Raw genomic sequence first — 26,680 nt, 5'->3', positions numbered from 1 at the left:
TCTAAGCGGGCGAGGTATGGCGTGAAGCTGTACAAACTTTTTGTGAGAGTACCTCAGGATACACTTACAAGTTTTGTGTGTACGAGGGGCGAGATTCCTGTATTGAACCCCGAGAATGTCCCCCCATTCTGGGTGTTAGCGGGAAACTTGTGTGGGACCTTATGCACCCACTGCTAGATAAGGGTTACCACCTGTACGTGGATTAATTTTATACTACTATCCCCTTGTTCCAGTCCCTTACCACCAGATTCACATCCCCTTGTGGGACCGTGTGGAAAAATCAACGCGGCCTCCCTACCCACCCCCTCCAGGTACCTATTCCCAGGGGTGAGACCTGTGCCCTTACCAGTGGAAACCTGATGCTGGTCAGATATAAGGACAAGAGGGATGTCCTTATACTGTCCACAATTTACGGTCCCTGTCCCTGTGCGATGTACGCCATGTGCAAAACCCAGGCATGGTACAAAAAAGTTGCGGTCTACTTGGTGCAGGTTGCCTTGTACAACTCTTTTGTGCTGTCCCAGAGCGCTGGCAACACAGGGAAATTCCTGCAGTTCTATGAGGCAGTCCTCAAGGCCCTGATCTTTTCTGACCGGGAAAGAGCAGGGCAGAGTACCTCGGAAACTGGAGGCGCCCGGGTCATCCCTGGCCAACACTTTCCAGGTGTGGTCCCCCATACTGGAAAGAAGGGACTGTCCCAAAAAAAGTGCAGAATGTGTCACAGGAGGGGGATACGGAAGGACACCACCACTCAGTGTGACACGTGCCCCGATCATTCGGGCCTCTGCATTGACGGTTGCTTCAGGGAGTACCACACTTTCATGGAGTACTACATTTATAATCCCCTTCCCCAATTTTAATTCTATTTGGCCACAGACAATCACCCAGAAAAAAAAAAAAAAAACTATGGCTCTCAGACTTTGGAGACACTAAAACAAAAACATTTTTTTCCAAAAATATTATTCTGTAAAACTAAAATAAATAAAAAAAAGTATACATATTAGGTATCGCCGCATGACCTAACCCCTTAGATGAACACAGTCAAAAAAATTAAATAAAAACGGTGTCACCTTACATCACAAAAAGTGTAATAGCAAGCGATCAAAAAGTCATATGCACCCCAAAATAGTGCCAATAAAAACGTCCTCTCATCCCGCAAAAAATTTGTCCCTACCTAAGACAATCGGCTAAAAACTAAAAATAAACTGACTCTCAGACTATGGAGATACTAAAATGTTTTTTTTTTGTTTAAAAAAGGATATTATAGTGTAAAACCTAAATAAATTTTAAAAAGTTGACATATTAGGTGGGGGAACCATGGGGAGCGGTCTGTGTGTGAGAGAGGGGGAACCATGGGGAGCAGTCTGTGTGAGAGAGGGGAACCATGGGGAGCAGTCTGTGTGAGAGAGGGGGAACCATGGGGAGCGGTCTGTGTGAGGGGGGGGAACCATGGGGAGCGGTCTGTGTGAGAGAGGGGGAACCATGGGGAACGGTCTGTGTGAGGGGGGGGGACCACTGGGAGCGGTTTTACCCATTTCCTTCTGGTCTCTGCTGTACGATAGAAGAGACTACAGTAAATGATCTCTATCCCCCCCCCCCCCCCAAAAAAAAAACAGAACACTTAGCTAATTTTCACCACCACTAATCTCAGATTCACACGTGACCTAAACCTCTCATGAACCCATACTTTCTAGGCATTACCTATCTGCAGACATTATACTCTAATGACTACAGGACCTTTGATGATGTCATGGTCATGTGATCAGTCACATAAGGGGAGGAGTAAAGCAGTAAAGGCTTTTCACTTTTTATCAATTCCAGTCATGTGACCAGTATGACATCTTCCAAGGTCCTACAGCCACTAAACATTACCTCCATCTCATGTACCTGATCACATGACTGTGACTTCATCGCAGGTCCTGCAGCCCCAGGAGGTGAGATCTGCAGGTCAGTTATTGGACTTGGTTCTGGGTTTATTAGAATAGAGCGGTTCTATAGGTGATATATAGTGTTGACCGAGCACCCGAGTATAATGGAAGTCAGTGGGAGAACCCGAGCATTAAACCAGGCAGCATCTGCTCTGAAGAGGGGAGGGTGTCAGTGTAGCAGCCTGAGCTTGTTGCTAGGCGGCTCGCTGTCAACGCATGCGGTTGCCTCTGGCAACGTGTGTTTGTATGTGTGCACTTTCTCCGTTTGGTGTGCACGGGGTTAAGGTGTGTTTGCTAGGTGTGGTGGGTGTGACCTCAGGCCTCCTTATATGTTGGTGTGGTGGAGCCTGAGGTCAGTTTTGATTTTGTTGTCAGTCTGTGTAGGAGCTTTGCTCCCTGGCTGAATGTTCCTGTCTGTGTGAGCCATCCTTATTTATTATATTGTTTCCCTTGCTCTGTGTGTCCCCTCCAGCGTGTTTCTGTTTTCCCTCTCCCACCTGGTGTATGTTGTTATGGGGTGGGCCTTGTTTGGAGGTTATTGTGTTGTAGTATGTTTCCTCATAAAGGGGGCTGCTTTCCCTGAGGGGTTTAAGCAAACATCTAGACACTGCGTTTTCGGTCCATCTCGTCGGTGGCAGGTAAGTTCTGGTAACCTAGGTTGTCTATTGCCTTTTGTTACTTACCTGTCGTTCGGCTTTGAACCCTGTCTAGTTGGTGGCCAGCTGCTGGGCTTCTGGAGACACCATGCATCCGTTGTGCTGGATGAATGGGTGGTCTCTGCCCTGTCTTCAGGCTTAGGGCATAGCAGGGATACCTAGGGTTCTAGATTAGAGAGCATGAGCCCCCTTTTACCTTCTGAGGCGGCTCATGCATTAGGATTTTGGGGAGATCTTCAGGATCGCGTTAGGAGGTGTCCTTCTCCCTGCTTTCCTGCGTTGCAGCGAACACCGAGGAACGGTGGGGGGTTCCCCCCACTCACCGCCGTGACAGCTGGGAACGGTGTTGTCCGAGTAGTACGCCAATTTTACAGACTGACAATAATACGCACAAAACCGAAGAAAAATATTGATTTTAGAGGAAAAATTGTTATAAAACGTTCCTTCCTGTATATTTACTTGTATATAAAGTGCAAGGAAGAGGCACTCCGATACAACCTGTATATCACGTAAAGGAGGGCCTCATTCACATTGTGGTACAATTGTTCAGGTAGTGGGACTCCTACACTCATAAAGCCTCTGCACTAAGTGAAAGGGCTGCCAGAAATTGCAAGGAATCGGCACTACAATACATCCTTTATTACACATAAAGGAGGCATCATACACAGCCTTGAAAAATTATTGATGATGGCCTGCTGGTGACCCTCAAAAATATTTGGAGCAAGGGCCTGCTGATCTGACCATCTAAAACATGGGCGAGGGCCTGCTGCCGCTTTGTTGACTCTAGATAACGTCCCCGTGACAACGACTATCCATTTGGAGGTCTGCCGTATCAACTCTCGATGTTATTTTCAGCCCAAACCATGGTGACCATGGGTTACGGGGGAATTATAGTTTGATTCCGGAGAGGGAGCCTAAGAAACAGCTACGACTACCACATCCAAGCAAGGCAGCGTGCGCGCAAATTACCTATAATTAAGTGAAGGACTGCAGATGAGCTGACCCTGTAAAAGATTTACGGTGCAGGCCTGCAGGTGAGCTGACCCTGTAAAAGATTTACGGTGCAGGCCTGCAGGTGAGCTGACCCTGTAAAAGATTTTAGGTGCGGGCCTGCAGGTGAGCTGACCCTTTAAAAGATTTTAGGTGCACGGGCCTGCAGGTGAGCTGACCGTGTAAAAGAGTGTAGGTGAAGGCCCGCTGGTGAGCTGACCCTGTAAAAAATTATATGCGAGGGCCTCCTGGTGAGCTGACCATGTAAAAGATTTGAGGTGCGGGCCTTCTGATGAGCTGACCCTGTAAAAGATTTAAAGGTGCAGGCCTGCTGGTGAGCTGACCCTGCAAAAGATTTAAAGGTGCAGGCCTGCTGGTGAGCTGACCTTATAAAAAAATATATGTGAAGGCCTGAAGGTGAGCTGACCCTGTAAAAGATTGTAGGTGAGGGCCTGCATGTGAGCTGACCCTGTAAAACATTATATGTGAGGGCATTATATGTGACAAATAAGCATGTTGATATGATGGAAGAGTAGAAGGAGGATAAGAAAAAGGAAGATTCAACCATATACCCTTGTTTGTGGTGGAAGGGGTGCATGGGAATACAGTGCATTCAGTACATTATAAAAAACACATTTAAAGTGCCTTTATGTTCAGCCGCTTTCCTCTGGTGGAGTAGGGAAGTCATGTTCAATCCAGGCCTTGTTCATTTTTATATGAGTCAACCTGTCAGCATTTTCAGTTGACAGGCGGATACGCTTATCTGTTATAAATTAATGCCACCAGCAGCACTAAATATACGCTCAGACAAAACGCTGGCGGCAGGGCAGGCCAGCACCTCCAAAGTGTAGAGCGCAAGTTCGTGCCACGTGTCCAGCTTGGACACCCAGTAGTTGTAAGGCACTGAGGATGCTGACACAGTCTGCTATGTACTCCTTCACCATCTTCCAAAATGCGGCCTATTACACGGTATTTTGCGCAGGATGCAATAAAAATATATATTGCTGCTGTCACACACAATAGTCCTTACAAGGACTTTTGGGTCTCTGAAACGTTTTTGTAGAAAAATTACATTTATTCTCACTCCCTACACTGTCTGTCCCTTCCTATGCTCAGCTCTCTCTGACTTAGAATGAGCCGAACACGCGTCATCGGGTGCTATATAGCACCCAATGACGCGTTCCGGCCAGTCAATCACTGTAATGCCAGTAGACAACATGGCTACTGGCATTACAGTGAGGGCAATACTTACCTGCACGTCTATTGGCTGCTTAGCATCCGCGAAACGTGCGTGGAGGAGACTCGAGCATTGCGCTCGAGCACATGCGGTACTCAGCCGAGTACCGCCATGTGCCAAGCATAGCGATGCTTGAACTGAACTGGTATTCAGCTAAGCATGCTCGCTCAACACTAGTGATATATAGCAGGTCCAGCCAGCAGGGGGCAGCACCGGCCATAGAGAGTCTCTGCTCACACAGTCTGGAGGTCAGGAGGGGAGTTTTCCTCAGACATGTCTGCTCTCCCCCTGGAATATTAGGAGACCCCCAGACCCCTGTAAGAGGGGCTGCTCTCCTGGATTAGAGGGGTCTTCCATCACACAATGTTCTGTGATGTCACTAGGATATGGAGTCAGTGTGGAGGAACTGTGGAGGAGAGGCCGCGCTGAACCGGTGCTGCCCCCGTCAGTCCCATCCTGGTCCCCGGACCCCACAGATCACACAGTGATGTCTTCTCCTGGTGATAGAACCTCAGTGTAAGGGGAATGTCCCTAGAAAGGGGATGAGATCGGTGACTCGTGATAACGGCCGTGACCGGGGATTGTCTGCACAGTAGTATGTAGATAAGTGCACACGCGGTGTCTGTACATGAGAATACTCGCCTGTGTACATACAGAGAGAACTGCAGTAATCAGAGGAGAGGCGGCGGACAGGACTTCTCCTCACTCATCACCGCACACTATAGAGATATTATATAGCTTCTCATGTATATATATATATATATATTACATACACCCCCTACACTATTATCACCGCACAGTATAGAGATATTATATAGCTTCTCATGTGTATATATATATATTACATACACCCCCTACACTATTATCACCGCACAGTATAGAGATATTATATAGCTTCTCATGTGTGTATATATATATATATATATATATATATATATATATATATATATATTACATACACCCCCTACACTATCATCACCGCACAGTATAGAGATATTATATAGCTTCTCATGTATATATATATATTACATACACCCCCTACACTATCATCACCGCACAGTATACAGATATTATATAGCTTCTCATGTATATATATATTACATACACCCCCTACACTATCATCACCGCACAGTATAGAGATATTATATAGCTTCTCATGTATATACAGTACAGACCAAAAGTTTGGACACACCTTCTCATTCAAAGAGTTTTCTTTATTTTCATGAATATGAAAATTGTCGATTCACACTGAAGGCATCAAAACTATCAATTAACACATGTGGAATTATATACATAACAAAAAAGTGTGAAACAACTTAAAATATGTCATATTCTAGGTTCTTCAAAGTAGCCACCTTTTGCTTTGATTACTGCTTTGCACACTCTTGGCATTCTCTTGAAGAGCTTCAAGAGGTAGTCACCTGAAATAGTTTTCACTTCACAGGTGTGCCCTGTCAGGTTTAATAAGTGGGATTTCTTGCCTTATAAATGGGGTTGGGACCATCAGTTGCGTTGTGGAGAAGTCAGGTGGATACACAGCTGATAGTCCTACTGAATAGACTGTTAGAATTTGTATTATGGCAAGAAAAAAGCAGCTAAGTAAAGAAAAACGAGTGGCCAGCATTACTTTAAGAAATGAAGGTCAGTCAGTCCGAAAAATTGGGAAAACTTTGAAAGTGCCCCCAAGTGCAGTCACAAAAACCATCAAGCGCTACAAAGAAACTGGCTCACATGCGGACCGCCCCAGGAAAGGAAGACCAAGAGTCACCTCTGCTGCGGAGGATAAGTTCATCCGAGTCACCAGCCTCAGAAATCACAGGTTAACAGCAGTTCAGATTAGAGACCAGGTCAATGCCACACAGAGTTCTAGCAGCAGACACATCTCTAGAACAACTGTTAAGAGGAGACTGTGTGAATCAGGCCTTCATGGTAGAATATCTGCTAGGAAACCACTGCTAAGGATAGGAAACAAGCAGAAGAGACTTGTTTGGGCTAAAGAATACAAGGAATGGACATTAGACCAGTGGAAATCTGTGCTTTGGGCTGATGAGTCCAAATTTGAGATCTTTGGTTCCAACCACCGTGTCTTTGTGCGACGCAGAAAAGGTGAACGGATGGACTCTACATGCCTGGTTCCCACCGTGAAGCATGGAGGAGGAGGTGTGATGGTGTGGGGGTGCTTTGCTTGTGACACTGTTGGGGATTTATTCAAAATTGAAGGCATACTGAACCAGCATGGCTACCACAGCATCTTGCAGCGGCATGCGATTCCATCCGGTTTGCGTTTAGTTGGACCATCATTTATTTTTCAACAGGACAATGACCCCAAACACACCTCCAGTCTGTGTAGGGGCTATTTGACCATGAAGGAGAGCGATGGGGTGCTGCGCCAGATGACCTGGCCTCCACAGTCACCGGACCTGAACCCAATCGAGATGGTTTGGGGTGAGCTGGACCGCAGAGTGAAGGTAAAAGGGCCAATAAGTGCTAAGCATCTCTGGGAACTCCTTCAAGACTGTTGGAAGACCATTTCAGGTGACTACCTCCTGAAGCTCATCAAGAGAATGCCAAGAGTGTGCAACGCAGTAATCAAAGCAAGAGGTGGCTACTTTGAAGAACCTAGAATATGACATATTTTCAGTTGTTTCACACTTTTTTGTTATGTATATAATTCCACATGTTAATTCATAGTTTTGATGCCTTCAGTGTGAATCTACAATTTTCATAGTCATGAAAATAAAGAAAACTCTTTGAATGAGAAGGTGTGTCGAAACTTTTGGTCGGTACTGTATATATTACATACACCCCCTACACTATCATCACCGCACAGTATAGAGATATTATATAGCTTCTCATGTGTATATATATATTACATACACCCCCTACACTATCATCACTGCACAGTATAGAGATATTATATAGCTTCTCGTGTGTATGTGTATATATATATTATATTTGTGGGGGGGTTTCTCTGGTAGACAGGGTAGCGGACGCAGTATAGCGGAAATGACAAAGTCTTTAACTTAACCACTACAGGACCACCTTATGCAGGATTGCGTCTTGGCGGCGGCCCTGTTATTCCTCCTGGACGCGCCGGGGCGTCATCTCGCGAGACGCGAGATTTCGGGCAGAGCCGGCCCGCACATGCGCATTGAGGGCCGGCAAAAGTTAAAGGAGTATTTAGTCACCAGCCTGCCAGCCAATGATCATTGCTGGCAGGCTGGTGATTTAAAAAAAATCGAATCAGAAGCCAGTTAACACATTATATTTATAAATATAATGTGTTAAATGGCTTCCCTGCTCCTCTGCTGGTCCTTTTCGTCGGTTGGTCCCAGCAGAGGAGCAGACATCACAGTGAGTACACCAAACAGTACACTCAGCCCCCAGATCACCCCCATCACCCCAATTAACCCCTTTAACCCCCTTTGTCAATCACCTAGTGAAAGGGAAAAAAAGTGATCAGTGTAAGCGGTCACTTTTTTTTTCACTAGTATTAACAGTTAGGTTTTAGGATAGTTCAGGCCCCTTTGTTAGGCAGTTAGCGTTGGTTAGCCCCCAGCCCACCGCACCGCAGTCACTGATTCGCTGATTAGCATATTGCTAATCAGCATTGGTACTTTTATAGTATCTGTAAGTGATCAGAACTGATCAGTCAGATCTATAATAGTATTAGTGTCACCTTAGTTCGCCCTCCACCCAAAATAGTGTTTGCCCGATCAGGCCTGATTGGTCGCCCACACGTGCGTACACCCACGCCCGCCCCACCGCAGTGACAATTTTTTTTATTTTTTTTGATCACTTCACAATCAACACACAGCAAAATCAGTTTTGATATTTTTTATCAACCGCAGCGGCTTCCGGTACTTCGCTAGCCTCCCATTTGTAAGACAGGCTTGCTATTTTTCTTGGGTAGTCTCAGGGAATACCCCCTAAATTTAGTTGACCAAATGGCAAATAAGGGGTATTCTTCTGAAGAGGCCTACAGGATTCTGACCCAGTCGGATGAGGAATGGGAACCCTCATCTGACGAATCCAGCGGGTCAGAATATGAACCTGTAGAAAGCAGTGGCAGTCACACCCAAAGTTCGGACGCGGAGGTTGAGGTCCCTGATACCACCAGGCGTACCCGGCCCCGTGTTGCTAGACCACAGGTTGCGTAGGATCCGCTTCAAGGGCAGCAGAGTGGGGCTGGCACTGTCGGATTACGTGGTGAGGCATACACCAGCAGCGCAGCCCATCCTGGACTTAGTACCAGCACTGCCTTACAACATGGTGAAGTGGCGAGCACCAGAAGGGCAGTTGAAGCAGGTACGGTGGCACGTGCATTAGTACCCCCGTCGCAGCCACCGCACAGACAGGCCTGCAGAGTCCCTGAGGTGCTGGCAAACCCTGATTGGCAGCCCCCAACTTCAGCCGCACCAGTAGTTCCACCTTTCACCGCCCAGTCTGGAGTTCATGTCGGCCCTGGGATTTTTTGAGCTGTTCTTGACTGCGGAGCTCTTGGACTTAGTCGTGGCAGATTCAAATCGGTATGCCACTCAATGTATAGCCGCCAACCCGGGAAGCTTTTATGCCCAGTCTTTCCGGTGGAAACCCGTCCAAGTTTCCGAATGAATTTTTTTTCTGGGCCTTCTCCTCAACATGGGTCTAACAAAAAAAGCATGAATTGCGGTCTTATTGGTCCACGAACCCAATTCATCACATGCCCATGTTCTCTGCTGCCATGTCCAGGACACGATTTGAGACCATCTTGCGTTTCCTGCACTTTAGCGATAACACCACCTCCCGTCCCAGAGGCCACCCAGCTTTTGACCGGCTCCACAAAATTCGGCCCCTCATAGACCACTTCAACACCAAATTTGCAGATTTGTATACCCCTGAGCAAAACATCTGCGTAGACGAGTCCCTTATACATTTTACCGGGCGCCTTGGCTTCAAACAATACATCCCAAGCAAGCGCGCCCGGTATGGGGTCAAATTGTATAAGCTCTGTGAAAGGGCCACAGGCTATACGCACACATTTCGTGTCTATGAGGGTAAAGATCAGACCCTGGAGTTGGTCGGTTGCCCTGACTACCTGGGGAGCAGTGGGAAGACAGTCTGGGACTTGGTGTCACGCTTATTTGGCAAGGGGTACCATCTTTATGTGGAAAATTTTTACACAAGTGTGCCCCTCTTCAGGCATTTGTTTTTTAGAACAGATTGGCTGCTGTTGCACCACGCGACCTAGTCGCCGGGGCTTCCCCCAACGGCTCGTTACCACCCGTCTTGCAAGGGGGCAGAGGGCCGCACTGTGTAACGAAGAACTGCTCGCGGTGAAATGGAGAGACAAGCGTGACGTTTACATGCTCTCCTCCATTCACGCAGACACGACAATACAAATTGAGCGAGCAACCCGTGTCATTGAAAAGCCCCTCTGTGTCCACGACTATAATTCGCTCATGGGAAGGGTGGACTTCAATGACCAGATGTTGGCTCCTTATTTACTTTCCCGCAGGACCAGACGCTGGTATAAGAAGGTGTCTGTATATTTAATTCAATTGGCTGTATATAATAGTTTTGTTCTCTACAGTAAGGCTGGGAGAACTGGATCCTTCCTCAAATTTCAGGAAGAGATCATCAAGAACCTCCTGTATCCAGGAGGTTCCGTGGCCCCAACCACCAGTGTAGTGAGCCGTCTACATGAGCAACATTTCCCCAGTGTCGTTGCTGAGACCTCAAACAAAAAATAAATAAATCACAGGTAAGCAAATAAGTTAATGTTTAAAAAGTTCAAAAAAGTTTTTAAAAGTTAATGTTCTGTTCAAATGTTCTATAAAGTTAATGTTAATAAATTTATTGTGTTGCGGCCTGTTTTTTTTACCTTCTACGTGGACCAACCGATGAACCAGCTGCAGCACTGATGTGCATTCTGACAGAAGCATTGCGCTGCTGTGAGATTACACAAAAGTCGGTGTATGCGGCGCTGCAAGAGGAGATTTCTCCTCTGCAGTTAAAGATACGTTTGCCGAGGCATATGAGCTGAGGGGGCGGCGGTGTTCATATGCTTTGGCAAACACTTTGTATATAAAAAAAATAAAAATCCCGGCAATGATTTATTCATCCACATTGATTGATGTGAATGGAGAAATCGGGTTTGCCAGGGCATACGGGCTGAGTGGGTTTGGATGTTGGGCGGAGCTCCTATGTCCTGGCAGACGCCTTACCCCTCTTTTTTTTTTTTTGGGCAGAGATTTTTTCATCCACATTGATCTATGCGAATGAAGAAATCTGTGGCGTTCATTTTTTCTTTAAGCCCAGAGGCTGAACGGAAAAAAAAAATCATTACCCGTATGCTCAATATAAGGAGAATAGCAGAAACTCCTAATGCTGGCCATACATGTAAGATTGCGGAGACCCTCAAATGCCAGGGCAGTACAAACACCCCACAAATGACCCCATTTTGGAAAGAAGACCCCCCAAGGTATTCGCTGAGGGGCATATTGAGTCCATGAAAGATTGACATTTTTGTCCCAAGTTAGCGGAAAGGGATCGCCATACTCAGGAGAAGTTGGGCAATGTGTTTTTACATATACCCATGCTGGGTGAGATAAATATCTCTGTCAAATGAGAACTTTGTATAAAAAAATGGGAAAAGTTGTCTTTTAGAGAGATATTTCTCTCACCCAGCATGGGTATATGTAAAAAGACAACCCAAAACACATTCCCCAACTTCTCCTGAGTATGGCGATACGCCCAAATTCTAAAGAGCACCTTTAGGATTTCACAGGGCATTTTTCACACATTTGGATTTCAAACTACTTCTCACGCATTAGGGCCCCTAAAATGCCAGGGCAGTATAAATACCCCACAAGTGACCCCATTTTGGAAAGAAAACACCCCAAGGTATTTCGTGATGGGCGTAGTGAGTTCATGGAAGTTTTTATTTTTTGTCACAAGTTAGTAGAATATGAGACTTTGTAAGAAAAAAAAATAAAAATCATCATTTTCCTCTAACTTGTGACAAAAAATAAAAAGTTCTACGAACTCACTATGCCCATCAGCGAATACCTTAGGGTGTCTACTTTCCGAAATGGGGTCATTTGTGGGATGTTTCTACTGTCTGGCCATTGTAGAACCTCAGGAAACATGACAGGTGCTCAGAAAGTCAGAGCTGCTTCAAAATGCGGAAATTCACATTTTTGTACCATAGTTTGTAAACGTTATAACTTTTGCGCAAACCAATAAATATACACTTATTTCATTTTATTTTATTTTATCAAAGACATGTAGAACAATACATTTAGAGAAAAATTTATATAGAAATGTAGTTAAAAAATTATAATTTACAACTGAAAGTGAAAAATGTCATTTTTATTTGCAAAAATTTCTGTAAATTTCGATAATAACAAAAAAAGTTAAAATGTCAGCAGCAATGAAATACCACCAAATCAAAGCTCTATTAGTGATAGGAAAAGGAGGTAAAATTAATTTGGGTGGTAAGTTGTATGACCGAGCGATAAACGGTGAAAGTAGTGTAGTGCAGAATTGTAAAAAGTGGTCTGGTCATTAAGGGGGTTTAAACTAAGGGAGACTGAAGTGGTTAAACAGTTCGGTGTTTATTCACTCATAAGGAAAAAATGTTATGACCGTTCACAGTCTTGGTTTTCGTTCACACCATGCAATGTCCATAGAACGAAATATTCACCTGTTTAGCAGTTTTCCACCCGCAGTCCGCGGCTTTAGGGGCCTGTTTCCCGTCATGCGGATCTCAGCCCTTTAGCACGGCACAAATTCACAGGTCCCAAAACAGAGACTCCCCAGCTTCTCTGTCAGATGGAGGATAAACCACACACAGCTGAGACTGGCGGCTGGGTTTTATATCGGCCAATAAAGACCCGGCCTGGATCACTTTGGCTACTCCCAGTAAGAGCCCGGATCGGCTTCACAGCCATACTAACACCAAACAGTGTCAGTCAGCATTAGCTCTACCGGCTCTTACCTCACCGAGGCCAGGTGACTCGGTGGCACATGCCTTCCATGAATGACGGCCCCTTGCTCCTTCCTACAATATATATATATTAAATTGCAAATCCACAAAACACAGATACCGGCCAAATGTGGAACGCACATGGCCAGATCTATGATAGAAATGCAGGGCTGCGGAATAAAAGTACACGGTGTGCTGTCCCGATTTAAATGGATGGTTCCGCTTCCCTCCTGCAAAATTGTGGAACGGATGCGGACCCGTAAATATGGTTGTGTGAATGGGCCCTTAGAATATATTCACATGAAAAAATGGCCGTTAAAATGGTCCTCTTCAAATGTATGGGGGCTGTCGGTCAGTGAAAACAGATAAAATACGACATGTCCATGTCCCCGGCTACATTCACACGGACACACTGTCTGGTTTTCATGACCATTTCGCTTCAGTTTTTAATTGCCTTTAAACACTGTTGTTGTTTATTGGCCTTGAAGGGACTTATTTTATGCCCCCCCCCCCCAATATTAAAAGGCCCCAATAGTGGCCCCAAGTGTAAATAATTGTGCCTTAGTGCCCCCAGTATAAGTTTCCCACATAGTACCCCCTCCATATAAATAATGGCCCCTTATATATATTTGTGTCCAGTTGTGCCCCCAGTATAAATTTTGCCCCCCCATCCCCAGTAGTGTTAATAGATCTATAAAAAAACAAAACACTTGCACGTGAATGATGGCGTCACATCATGTGACGTCACCACGCTAAGAGCTTCAAGTCCTAAAGCCTGCAGTGAGGAGAGTGTCCCTGCGGGATGAGGTGAGTATGTTTTTTATTTTTATTGTAACCCCTGAATGGCATTTGGTGTACCTGTTTTTAATGGTTGTCAAACGGGTGCGCTCCTTTCTATTCATCTGTTAAAAACAGTCCCATCGATCATCAGTGCGGTCTGTCTGGCCGCAACATGTGCTATTTTTTGTTGTCCGCTCTTCACTGGCCGCTAAAAATAGCCCTGTGATTAGCCTCATTGACCTCAATTGGTTCTAAAAATAGTGAATGTGGCCGTAAAGACCGTTTACACAGGCAGATAATTACAATAAATGGCCACTTGAGCGATCATTCAGTCCTTACGATCATTCATGCAGCTGTTCATTTCCACCTCTTTACACAGGACGATGCACTGCCGACAAACATTCATATGAAAGATGCAATGTATAGTGTGCTATCAGTAATCCTTAATGGAGTTATCTCATCATAGGAATGTATTCCCTACACATAGGACAGAAGATAAGTATCTGATTGTTGGGGGTCTGACCACTGGGATCCCCACCAATCACAAGTATGAGGTGCCAGAATGTATGAACCGGTGGTCACACCATTCAACTCTATGGGACTGACAAAGAGAAGATAAATACAGAGCTCGGCGATCTCCGGCAGTCCCATGGAGTTGATTGAAGCAGAAGGATAAATGTGTGACCACCGCTCTATACACTCTTACACCTTATTCTTGTGATTCGTGGCGATCCGAGCGGTTGAACCTCCACCGATCAGATTTACTGATTACTCACTTTACTTCATGTAAGATGTTCTTCTAAACACAATTGTTTCCCTCAGGTTCTCTAGTTTTCTTTTACAAGACAATGGTCCTTTTCTTTAATGACCCACCAAAGATGGAGAAGGACACAGACCTCATGGCTGCGAGGATATTAGACATCACCCTGGAGATCATCTCCTTGATAACTGGAGAGGTGAGAGTCTCACATGAAATCACTCTTATCTCTAGTAATAAACCAGGGAAATGACTGGAAAGGTGAAGGATTCTTAGAATCTCTGTAGTGATCGGCGTCTCCCCATACACAGGATTACAAGGTAGTAAAGAAGTCATCTGGTGAGTGTGTGACACCCCGTGTGTCAGGAGGATGGAGCAGGACCCAGAGCCCCATCACCGAGCCTCCACCTCATTCCCTGATACATGAGCAGAAGATCCTAGAACTTACCACCAGGATCACTGAGCTGCTGAGCGGAGAGGTGAGCGCTGCTGGGAATGTGGGACATTATACAATAACGCCAAGGGATGGGTCCGGTAACGACTGTATCCTTCTGTTGTCAGGTTACTATAAGGTGTCAGGATGTCGCTGTCTATTTCTCCATGGAGGAGTGGGAGTATTTAGAAGAACACAAGGATCTGTACAAGAACATCATGATGGAGAATCCCCAGTCCCTCACATCACCGGGTAAGAGGAGACCTTCCATGACTGTAGAGGAAAGAACAGTTATGAGGGTCAGATTCCTCCATCATCTGATGATCACATATAGATGATGTATTCAGTCACTGTGTGTATTTCCTATAGATGGATCCAGTCAGAGAAATCCACCAGAGAGATGTCCCAGTCCTCCGTATTCCCAGGACTGTCCAGAGGAGAAACCAAATATCCCACTGGATCATCAGGTAGATGTGTAGTGTCCCACTAGGTAATTGTGGGCACTACACAAGGGTTAATATAGTCATTTTATGTTATATGATGTTTTATGTAATTTTCCTGTTTATCTGTGTATCAGGCCTGTTAGGGTGTAGTACTTCCTCCTAGGCTGTAGAGGGAGATAGGGAACCCCTAATATATATAGTTAGGCCCAGACAGGGAAAGGGCAGTATAGTCCAGGAGGCTAGGGAGTGCAGTCTAGCCTGCCTGAGGTTCTTGAGCCAGAGTTAGCTCAGAAGCAGGGGCGTAGCTATAGGGGGTGCAGAGGTAGCAATCGCTACCGGGCCCAGGAGCCTGAGGGGGCCCAAATACCCTTGTGGTGCATAAGAAGACACACAAAGCACTGAAGGAAGGGGGGCCCAAGTCTAACTCTTGCACCAGGACCCATGAGCCTTTAGCTACGCCCCTGCTCAGAAGTTGTTACCAGGGGAAGAGTTGCCTCCTGAGAAGAGACCTGCAGTTCCTACAAAGTACAGTGCAGAGCAGAAGTGTTTCCAGCCAGACAAGAGAGCTGAAGGGCAGAGAAATCTATTTAATGCAAGGAGATATATACCTGAGGAAGTTTCTTTACCAAGGATAAAGCCACCATTAGGGCATACGGGCCTTGGGATCAAGACAGACAGGAGTTCTGAGGAATAGTGCACAGGATTTCTGAGGAAAAGGTGCAGCCTGATCTGTGAGTGTATTTAACCCTCTGAGTATCTTGCAAGAACATTGTTGCCTGCCATTACTGTAAAAGCCTGCTTGTGATTGACTGCTTCTGTCATATGGAACTGAAGCTAAAGAGCTGTAGATAGTTGACTGTTTCAGTAAAAAATAGTTTTGGTTCACCGCAACAAGGCTGGGTACTGCAGATGAAGCTGAGGTTTCTACAAATCCTCTATAGACTGATGTAATGGAGCTTTCTACTTACCTCCCGCAGCAGCGGTGGAGTATACTGTACACTACTGCATCTGGTTATTGGTGGCTGAAAGTGGTTTCTGGTTTCATAAAAGATTGTGATAAAAGGAATCTGTCACCTTGATTAATCATGAGTAATACTGCTGACACTGACCTCCGATGAGTATTCCCTTTAAAGGGGCTGCCCAAAGCTTAAGCTTATCACCAGTCCACAGAATAGGCCATAAGTGTCCAGTCTGTGAAGGTTTAACTTGTGACTCCCACCGATCATTAGAAGAGGATTCCCATATTTCCTTTATAAATGGAGCAGAGGTCGCATTCAGAGTCTGTGGGACTGCCAAAGAGAAGTAAGTGCAGCACTTGGCTATCTCCAGCAGCCCTATAGAGCTGAATGAAGCAGCAGTGCACCCCCCCAACGATCAGACACTTGTCACCTATTGTGTTTAAATCCTAGGACAACCCCTTTAAACCTCCAACTTTTTCGACATCCACTTGGCAATTGACATTCAATGTGGATTAAATTATAGACTAACAGCACAATGCCAGTCAGCTGCTTCTAAGGCAGAATGCTGTATTTACAGAGTATGATCAGCGCAGCCCCATCTAAAATATGTACTTCAGTTTTAAAGGGATTATCTTACCTGAGATATTGGTGGCACATCACTCTAGAACGGAGCTCCCAAAGTGAAGGAGAACACTCCGCACATGCGCAACCGTCCTTCATTAATTTGTATGGGTGTGCTGTAAATAGCCAAGTGGTGCACTCGACTATCTTAGGGAGTCCCATAGAAATGAATGGAGAGAGCACAGCGCAAGCGCGGCCACCGCTTCATTCACTTGTATTAAAGTGCCATAAATAGCCAAGCCAGTGTCCGGCTATTTTGGGCGCTACCATATAAATTATAAGCAGGCCGGCCGCACATACATGGTCCACTCCTGTTCACTTTTGGAGCTCCGTTCTAGAGATAGACGTGGGTCACACCTCCTAGACCCACACCTGTCTGACATTGGTGGCATAGCCTAGCGTTATGCCACCAATTTCTCAGATGAGAAAACCCCTTTAAGCACCAAATCGTGAAAATAAGTTCAAAGATCAGCAAAACTGATAAGAGGCCCGAGACCCTCAGTTATGAGGGAATTTTTATTTAGTCTTGGGAGGAGATATCTTGGGAGACCTGATAAAACAGTACAAATATATGAATGTAAGAATGTTCAGTCTCCAGCGCTGATAAAAGGCTTCTTTACTGTAAAAGCTGTGACATTATAGAATAATGTAAGAACCGGAGGTGATGAGCACAGCGCCCCCTCCAGGATAGGATCAGATCAATTCATGAAGAGAAATGTTCGAAACCTTTCTGCTGATGTTTAAAACACTTGTCTGAATGTTGATCCTGTCTGACCGACACTTGAGGAGATCCTTCTCCTTTAGGGCAGATTGGTTCATGTCTTCTAGGGGTTTCTAACCTTCACCTGGATATAAGAGAAACTCAGGTTCCTTTTTCTGTTTTCTTGATGTCTTTAATGTTGGATCTTTGCAGGAAATTTCTGGTGAAATGACAAGTGGCCTCGAAGACCCCGGATCAGAGTCTGTGAAAGGTTAGAGCCCTTTTTATATATATATAAATCTTGTTGACTGTAAATTCCTTTGTTAATGGTAAAACTGATACAAAGTTCAGAGAAACCTCGTCCTCATCATCATTGTTATGAGTTATGTTTTAATTATGTCAAGTCCATATTTAATCTCCCTGGAGAGATGTGGGTGATAATCGCAATGTCCTCTGCCAAGGAGATCATCACTCGTCTCCTCGGCATTAATCACAGCTCACATGGAGGTGTTATCAGTTTATTTACTGATTGTATACTTATTTTTTGTACATGGTTATAGAGTCGGCCACATGACAGGGCACAGCGATCCCATGAACCTTGTCAATTAACCCCTCAGGTGTGGCACCTAAGAGGTTAATTAACCTGGTTCGGCGGATCGCATCGCCCCGCCGCTGAGGCTGGGTGCCGGCAGTGTGATACGGCCAGCACCCGCCGCCCACATTTATATTCAGGGGTTAATTATATACATTGGTGGCGCAGTGGCCACAGCCCTTCCCCTCCTCCTCAGTATTACAATAGCTGCCTAGAAACAACTGGACAATGCAAAAAAATATTGTTGCATCACACGATCATAGAGGACCTCCCGAAAGACGTCATTGATGACATTTTGGAATGCTGCAGGAGTGTTACAGAGGGCAAAGGGCATGACTAAATACTCATAGTGCTTTTCAGGAGGGTTGAATGCCATCCACCACTAGTCACCCACACGTATTCAAATCAAATTATAGGCCCCACCGAGTTCCAACTTTGGGAAGATTCTGGATCTATGAATCCTATCAAAAAGCCAAGGGACCAGATGCAGGGGACATTTATTCTTCACATGTATTCTTGTAATTTAGTTAAATCCCTGATAATCAATGCAGGACCGCAGAGAACCATCCTGGATAGTCTTGGCCACTAGGAGGCATGGTGCCAGAGCGAAGCCCAATCAGTCATAGGCTCTGTGTGGTGACTACCTTACGTTTTATCAAAAATATACACGTAGCTGGCATGAACCATGGCCCAGTAGATTCTGCGGAGCCTGTGGAGCCCAGAGTGGTCGCTCAGAAGCCAAGCAGTGGAAACGACAGTCATCCCCAGTGCAAAATCCCAGAAGGAGGATACTAGTAGAAACAGACAGGACATAGGATATTTTCTGTGAGCACGACTCTCATTTGGAGATCCATGGGCACTCTGACATTTCATGGATTCCATAAGTGTCATCCCATTGATAGATGTGACTACCAAAGGCCTCTCCAACTGCTTGGAAGGGATATGGTATTGGGCTAGCAAAGGCCTGATGCAGGAGTCCAGGAAGGCCTGCAAGGTAAACCAAATTTCACTGCATGGTAAGGACACAGGGAATATCAGCTTCAGGAAAAACTTGACTTTGCCCAGGGTTATCCATCCAATCAACCCTAGGCACTGGGGTTTCTCATGAGGAGGGAACAGGCTCTTTGCAATATAAGCACAGTACAGTCACTGCTGCACCTATGCAGATGATCCTCTTTGGACAGCTTTACTTTGTCCAATTGCTTGGGTTTCGGAAGAGGAGACAAAGAAGGTAGCATGGGCCTTTGAAAAGAAGATGCCAGCCAAGGAACTCTGCTTTCACATGCTGACACCTTGAAGCGCTCTTTGAAGCAGAGATGGATTCAAGCGGCCAGGATAATTACATTATCTATGGTAGAGATTGCCTCTTTACCTGCCAATTCATCCATATTATGCCCTGACACACCTCTCCAGAAAGCAGCAGTTCAGAGCCAAGGATGCAGAGCTGTATGGCATACTGTTCCAGAGTGAAGCTGCCCTGACAGAGGTGCGGGAGTGAAGAGGCCACAGAGGTGGCACGACAGGCTCCTTGTAGACCTTGTTGAAGATTGCCAAAAGTCCCAAAGATTATAGATCAGTTGGCAAATTTGCTTACAGAGGGGGATAGCCTAGGCAAGGGCTTCTCCAGAGATGAGGCAAACCAGGAATGCTACATTGAACCAGTCTATAGGAAACTGATGAGCCTGCAACTCAAATTGAATAGTACACTGGTTCAAGAAGTGTGAGGGAGTGAAAGGTGCAGGCTGGAAGCAAACTGGTGGAGGTGGTTATGCAGACACATTGGCTGAAGGTAGCAGCACAGGAGCTGCAGGAGTCTAAGTGGGCTAAGATAGAATTGAGATATTGCAGAAGCTGCTCTTGGCATCTATGTTGACTAGTCAACTCGCTAAATATTTTAGGCAGTCTGATCTTAGATTAGCCAGTAGGATCCAGGCAAACTGTTAAGCAGCGGATGTGGATCTCTGTGCTCTAAAAACAGTTTGGTTTAGGGTTACTCCTCACGTTATCTACAGTAAATGGCCCCTCTGATATTCAATATTTCACAATATACAGGGGTTTGGATTTTGGAGCACAGGAACCACCAGGCCACTATCTCCTGAAGTAGTCCCTGTTCAGTGACTGTTGACCCACAGAGGTCAAGAGACACCTGTGCTGAGCACTAAGGGATCAGGCAAAACCATAGTTGGTAATAGGCCAAGGTCGGGACAGGCAGAGTATGTGCAATCCAATAAACAGTCCAAAGTCAGGATGGGCAGCTGAGGGTCACAATGGAGATTAGAATGAGGCCAGAGTATGTGCAATCCAATAAAAGACAGAAGTCAGTACACGGGCAGACAAACGTATAACAGCATACCTAGCGGACTAGACTCTATTGCTCAGTCACTTACCGACAGCAGAAGGTGACTAAAGTTCCTCACAATGGCCAGCCATTGACTGGTAATGATTAGGGTATGCATGCACTAGCCCTTTAAAAGCTGGAGGTAGCATGCCCGCACTCCACAGTCAGAGTGAGAGAGGCCTGGCCAATCTATTCCAGTGGCATGGCCCACCCGGAAGGAGGGGAAAGCGGGAGGATTGTTAATTTTTGTCTGGTCCTAGGTGCCTGAAAGGGACTTGGCTGGATCCATTCTTATCTCCTAATTTAAAGGGATTAGAGATTATTCTGGATTACGTTGTTACTACACCTATTTACACATGAAAAATGAAAGCTCTTCGCACACATTTTTGATCAAACGTGTTTGTCGGGGTTCCCTGATCATAAATACATGGTGTGATTATTGAAAACCCTCAATCTGATGTCAGAGGCAACCATTCATTAACACCTCCTTGTCAACTGAACACCATGATTTCATTCCTATAGGCTTTTTTTAAGCTGGCCATATACATTATACTTTTGTCAGATGAACCTGTCAAGAACCGTGGGTTCGGCTGGCACACTAATGTCTGTGGGGAGTACTTTTTTGCTGAGCCGAATTTGTATGTGTATGGGGGAAACGGCTGTCTGCCGAACGAAGCTTAGACTTAACCCCTTTAAGTCTTTTATCTGGAACTCTTTGTCAGGAAATATCTGTCCATGGATGTTTGATATGAGTTTGATTAACCTGGTTAAAACCTAACTCATAATATGTGTCTATATATTTGTTTCACATATATGTTCATGCTGCATTTGTCTCCATTAATATCTGTTATATAGATACTATGCTTTAGGAAAATAAGAAAATATTTATTTTTCCAGGTGAGGATGAGACGAGAGACTCCCATGAACATCTCCTTTTAGCTGAAGAAGTAGAAGAGAACAAGGTCACACAAGCTAATTTAATAAATGCTATTGTACCCTTAGACCTTCACAGTGGAGATCTATCCACCAGTACCGTTGGTCACAAGTATCTTTTGTCCAATCAATCACTGAGTCAATCACAGAATCGGTCTAAACAATCTGTGCATGAAATAATTGACAAAGATAAAAGACCACTTTTAGCTTCAGAATGTGAAAAGTATTTTAGTCAGAAATCAAAACTTATGGAGCGTCAAAGAATTCACACACTGGAGAAGCCATTTTTATGTTCAGAATGCGGGAAATGTTTTGGTCTGAAATCATACCTTGTGAAACATCGAAGAATTCACACAGGGGAGAAGCCATTTTCATGTTCGGAATGTGGGAAATGTTTTGCAAAGAATTCAAATGTTGTGGAACATCTAAGAACTCACACTGGGGAGAAGCCGTTTTCATGTTCGGAATGTGGAAAATGTTTTAGTCGAAAATCGGTTCTTAAAGAACATCAGAGAATTCACACGGGAGAGAAGCCATATTCATGTCCTGAATGTGGGAAATGTTTTTGCCATAAATCAGGCCTTTTGGAACATCAAAAAACTCACACAGGAGAGAAGCCATTTTCATGTTCAGAATGTGGGAAATGTTTTAGTCTGAAATTGTGTCTTTTTTCTCATCAGAGAACTCATACAGGGGAGAAGCCATTTTCATGTTCAGAATGTGGCAAACGTTTCGGCTATAAACCGGATCTGGTTGTACATCAAAGAACTCACACAGGGGAGAAACCGTTTTCATGTCCTGAATGTGAGAAATGTTTTAGTCAGAAAAGAAATCTTGTGAAACATCAAAGAATCCACACAGGGGAGAAGCCATTTTAATGTTTAGAATGTGGGAAATGTTTTAGACTCAAGTCGATTCTTCTTTACCATCAGAGAACTCACACAGCAGAGTAGCCATTTCATGTCCTGAATGTGGAAAATCTTTTGGCCAGAAATCAAGCCTTGTAGAACATCGAAGAATTCACACAGGGGAGAAGCCATTTTCATGTCCTGAATGTGGGAAATGTTTTTGCCATAAATCAGGCCTTTTGGAACATCAAAAAACTCACACAGGAGAGAAGCCATTTTCATGTTCAGAATGTGGGAAATGTTTTTGCCAGAAATCAGGCATTTTGGAACATCAAAGAACTCACATAGGAGAGAAGCCATTTTCATAAGAGAACTCACATAGATTCTCTCCTATTTCCGTGTGCTACTGTTGGAGATATTTTAGACAGAAATCAAATGTTAGAAAACATCTAAAAGTTTACACAGGATAGAGGCCATTTTAATGTTCTGAATTTGCTAAAATTTTTACACACAGAACAGGTTTTGCTAAACATTGAAGAACTCGCACAGGTGCAACGTAAGAACTGTTGCAGGTGTTTGCTTTATTTTAAGACCTGCTGCCTAAGGATGCCTTCTGTTGTCCAAATATACTCCTTGTGGTACAGCAGAACTGTTTAGGCAGATGTCCCCAGAAAACCAGAGTCACGCTATTACAACACTGATCGTTTAGACACTGCCACTATGTCCGTATGATCAGTACTGTGGCTGTAACACATACAATGCTTTCAGGAAGTCTTCAGATCATTTCTTTTCTTTTTTTTTCATTATGCTGTGGCCTTGTGCTAAAATTAAGAAGAAATCCAGTTGTTCCCCGTCATTCTGCACTCCTTACCGCATAATTCAAAAAGTTAAAACAGAATGTTAGAATTCTTACCTAACTTAGTGAAAGGGAAAAGCTAAAATTTTGCATTGATAGAAGTATTCAGACCCTTTACTCAGGACGTAGTTGAAGCCCCTTTGGCAGCATTTACAGCCTACAATCTTCTTGGGTATGATGCCAAAAGGTTTGCACACCAGGATTTGGGGATTTTTTGCCGTTCTTCTCTGCAGATTCTCTCAAGCTCTGCGAGATTGGATGGGGATGTCGGTGGACAGCCATTTTCAGGTCTCTCCAGAAATGTTCCATTAGGTTCAGGGTTCTAGCTAGGCCACTTAAAAAGAAAGTTGTCCCTAAGCCACTCCTGTGTTGTCTTGGATGTGTGCTTTGAGTAATTGTCTTGTTGGAAGGTGACCCATCAATCCGAGGCAAAGATCCAGGTCCACACTTCTATTAAGAATATCTCTGGAATTTGCTCCATTCAGCTTTACCTCAGCCTTGACCAGTCTACCTGTCCCAGCTGCTGACCCCCCCCCCTCCCCAGTGTGATGCTGCCATCACCATTCTTTAATGTAGGGATGGTATTGGGCAGATGATCAGCAGTGCCTGGTTTCCTCCAGACATGACGCTTAGAATTGAGGGCAAAAAGTTTCCATCTTGGTTTCATCAAACCAGAGAATCTGGTTTTTCACAGTCTGAGACTCCTTTTATTTATTTATATTTTTATTTTAAAGTCCAGGCGGGTATTCATGTGTCTTTTACTGAGGAGAGGCTGCTTTGTGGCTACTCTACCATAAAGCCCAGATTGGTGCAGGCTGCAGTGATGGTTGACATTCTGGATGTTTTTCCCATCTGCCCACGGGATTTTTTTTAATAGCAAATATGGATAAATGTTTCAACTCGCCACATTCCTGGTTATACATGTGCATCTCAATAAATTAGAATATCATTCAAAAGTTAATTTTTAAGTTATTTCACTAATTTAGTTCAAAAAGTGATATATTCTATAGGTTCATTACACACATAGTGATCTATTTCAAGCATTTAGTTATTTTCATGATGATGGCTATGGCTTACAGCTAATAAAACCCCAAAAGTTAGCATCTCAGAAAATTAGAATAGTATATAAGACCAAATACAATATTCATATTTTAATACAGAATTCTGTACTTGGTCGGGGCTCCTTTTGCATGAATTACTACATCATTGCGGCATGGCATGGAGGCGATCAGCCTGTGGCACAGCTGAGATGTTATGGAAGTGCAGGTTGCTTTGTAAGTGGCCTTCAGATCATCTGCATTGTTGGGTCTTCTATCTATAATCTTCCCCTTGACAATACCCCATAGATTCTCTATGAGGTTTAGGTCAGGTGAGTTTGCTGGCCAATCAAGCACAGTGATACCATGGCTACACTGACTTTGGACTTGATATAACATAGCGGACCTACACCAGCAGATGACATGGCTACCCAAACATCACTGACTGTGGAGACCTCTAGCAACTTGGATTGTGGCCTCTCCACTCTTCTTCCAGACTCTGGGACCTTGATTTCCAAATGAAATGCAAATTTTACTTGCATCTGAAAACAGGACTTTGGACCATTGAGCAGCAGTCCAGTCCTTTTTCTCCTTAGCTAAGGTAAGACGCTTCTGACGTTGTCTCTGGTTCATGAGTGGTTTGACCCAAGAAATGTAACAGTTGTAGCCCATGTCCTAGACATGTGTGTGTGTGATGGCTCTTGAAGCACTGACTCTAGCTGCAGTCCACTCCTTGTGAATCTCCCCCAAATTTTTGAATGGCCTTTTCTTGACATTCCTTTCAAGGCTGTAGTTATTGCTGTTGCTTTTGATATTCACACTTTTCCTTCCACTCAATTTACCATTAATATGCTTGGATACAGCACTCTGTGAACAGCCAGCTTCTTTAGCAATGGCCTTTTGTGGATTGCCCTCCATGTTTAGGTTCACAATGACTCGAGAAGTCAGCGGTCTTCCCCATGAGTGTGTTGCCTACTGAACCAGACTGAGGTACCAAGCTTGGAAAACCTTTTTTAGGTGTTTTGTATTGATTAGCTGATTAGAGTGTGACTCCATGAATCTACAATATATAACTTTTTCACAATATTCTAATTCTCTGAGATACTGACTTTTGGGTTTTCATTAGCTGTAAGCCATAATCATCAGCATTAAAATAAACGCTCAAAAAAGATCACTGTGTGTAATAAATCTATAATATGAGTTTCACTTTTTCAATTGAACTACTGAAATAAATTAGGGTTATCCTAGTCCATCCTTCATACTTCACTGTCAGCTCCAGTTCATACACTTGTGCATATTAAAATTGCCATCCACAGCAACAAAAGTGGTGAATAAAACAGACCAATAGAGCATCTGTTTTTATGGAGATGAGTGTAGAAACATCTCAAAGATGAGCCAGAGAAATGGGATGCCCAGAGCTAAATGTCAGTCATAGCAAAGGGTCTGAATACTTACTGTGTATATCCATACGAAATGTATAGTTTTTCCTTTTTAATAAATTTTCAAAAATTATAAAATTTTCTTTTCACTTTCTCATTATGGGGTACTGAGTGCAGAATGATAGGGGAAAAACTTGATTTTTTTTTAATAAAATGTATCAGAAGTCTGCAACATAAAATGTGAAAAAAAAAGTGAAAAAGTCTGAAGTATTTCTAAATGCAGTGTAGCTTCATCTCTGCTATAAAAACTAGTAATCTAAATTGTTTAACTTCTTTTATGCCACAAACAAAGGGTTAAAGAAAAGGGGGTTAATTTACACTTTCATATAACAATACTGAAGAATAACAGTTTCCTTACTGATCAGTATTATGGCTCATATTTTTATTTTATTTTGTGGCTCATTTACCATCAGTATGACTCCACAGTACAAAATACACAGAAGAAAACAGGCTTCGTTATCAAAAGCTTGGCCTAATTTACATGATAATTAAAAGAAACTCTTTGGACAATGTAGGACCCATTGGTTTGGACTAATGAAAATCCAAACAGTAATGATGCTATAGTAGAACCTGAGATGAGCTGCTTATGCGTAAAGTCTCCTAATATGTCTGTTTTGTTGCAATTATTACCACTGAGGTCACAATACTTTGTGCTGGAAGTGATTTGTCTGTGGCTTCTTGAAATGTAGATACAATAAAAGAAACAGAATGGCTCCAAGTTTTCAGTTTTTGCAAGAGTTCTCTTTGATTCATAGAGCGGAAGATGAGTTGACCCCTACTGTCAGTGCATTATTTTGTAATATGGGGTCTAAGAGTGTTTTCTCATATAGTTACATAGAAAAAAGTCAGATGTCCAAGTTCTGCAAGGGATAGAGGGAAGGGGAGTGGGAATCAAAATTCTGCACATTTACATAAGAATTAATATTATTTTGTTCTGACAATTAATCTAAAGGCAGATTTACACATGTCGACCGACCAGGCAATTATCGTGGTGGGACTGTTCCATCCTGATAACTGCCTACTTGATTACATGCAGCAATATCCTCCACTGTTTGGGGATGAGTGATGGCTACTGCTATCGCTCATCCTCGTACAGATTCATCGTTTCTGGGGAGCAGATCACTGTTTACAGCGTAATTGTGCGTTCATCAGGTGATCTGCAGA

At 44.1% G+C, this 26,680-nt stretch overlaps 1 pseudogene; it reads left to right on the top strand.

The window, feature by feature from the left end:
- Positions 1 to 1,918: 1,918 nt before the first annotated feature.
- LOC122934793 lies at positions 1,919 to 26,680 on the top strand (annotated as a pseudogene).

Source organism: Bufo gargarizans, chromosome 4, assembly GCF_014858855.1.
Source record: "Bufo gargarizans isolate SCDJY-AF-19 chromosome 4, ASM1485885v1, whole genome shotgun sequence".
NCBI classification, from domain to species: domain Eukaryota; kingdom Metazoa; phylum Chordata; class Amphibia; order Anura; family Bufonidae; genus Bufo; species Bufo gargarizans.
This window is presented reverse-complemented; position numbering and strand designations above follow the sequence as displayed.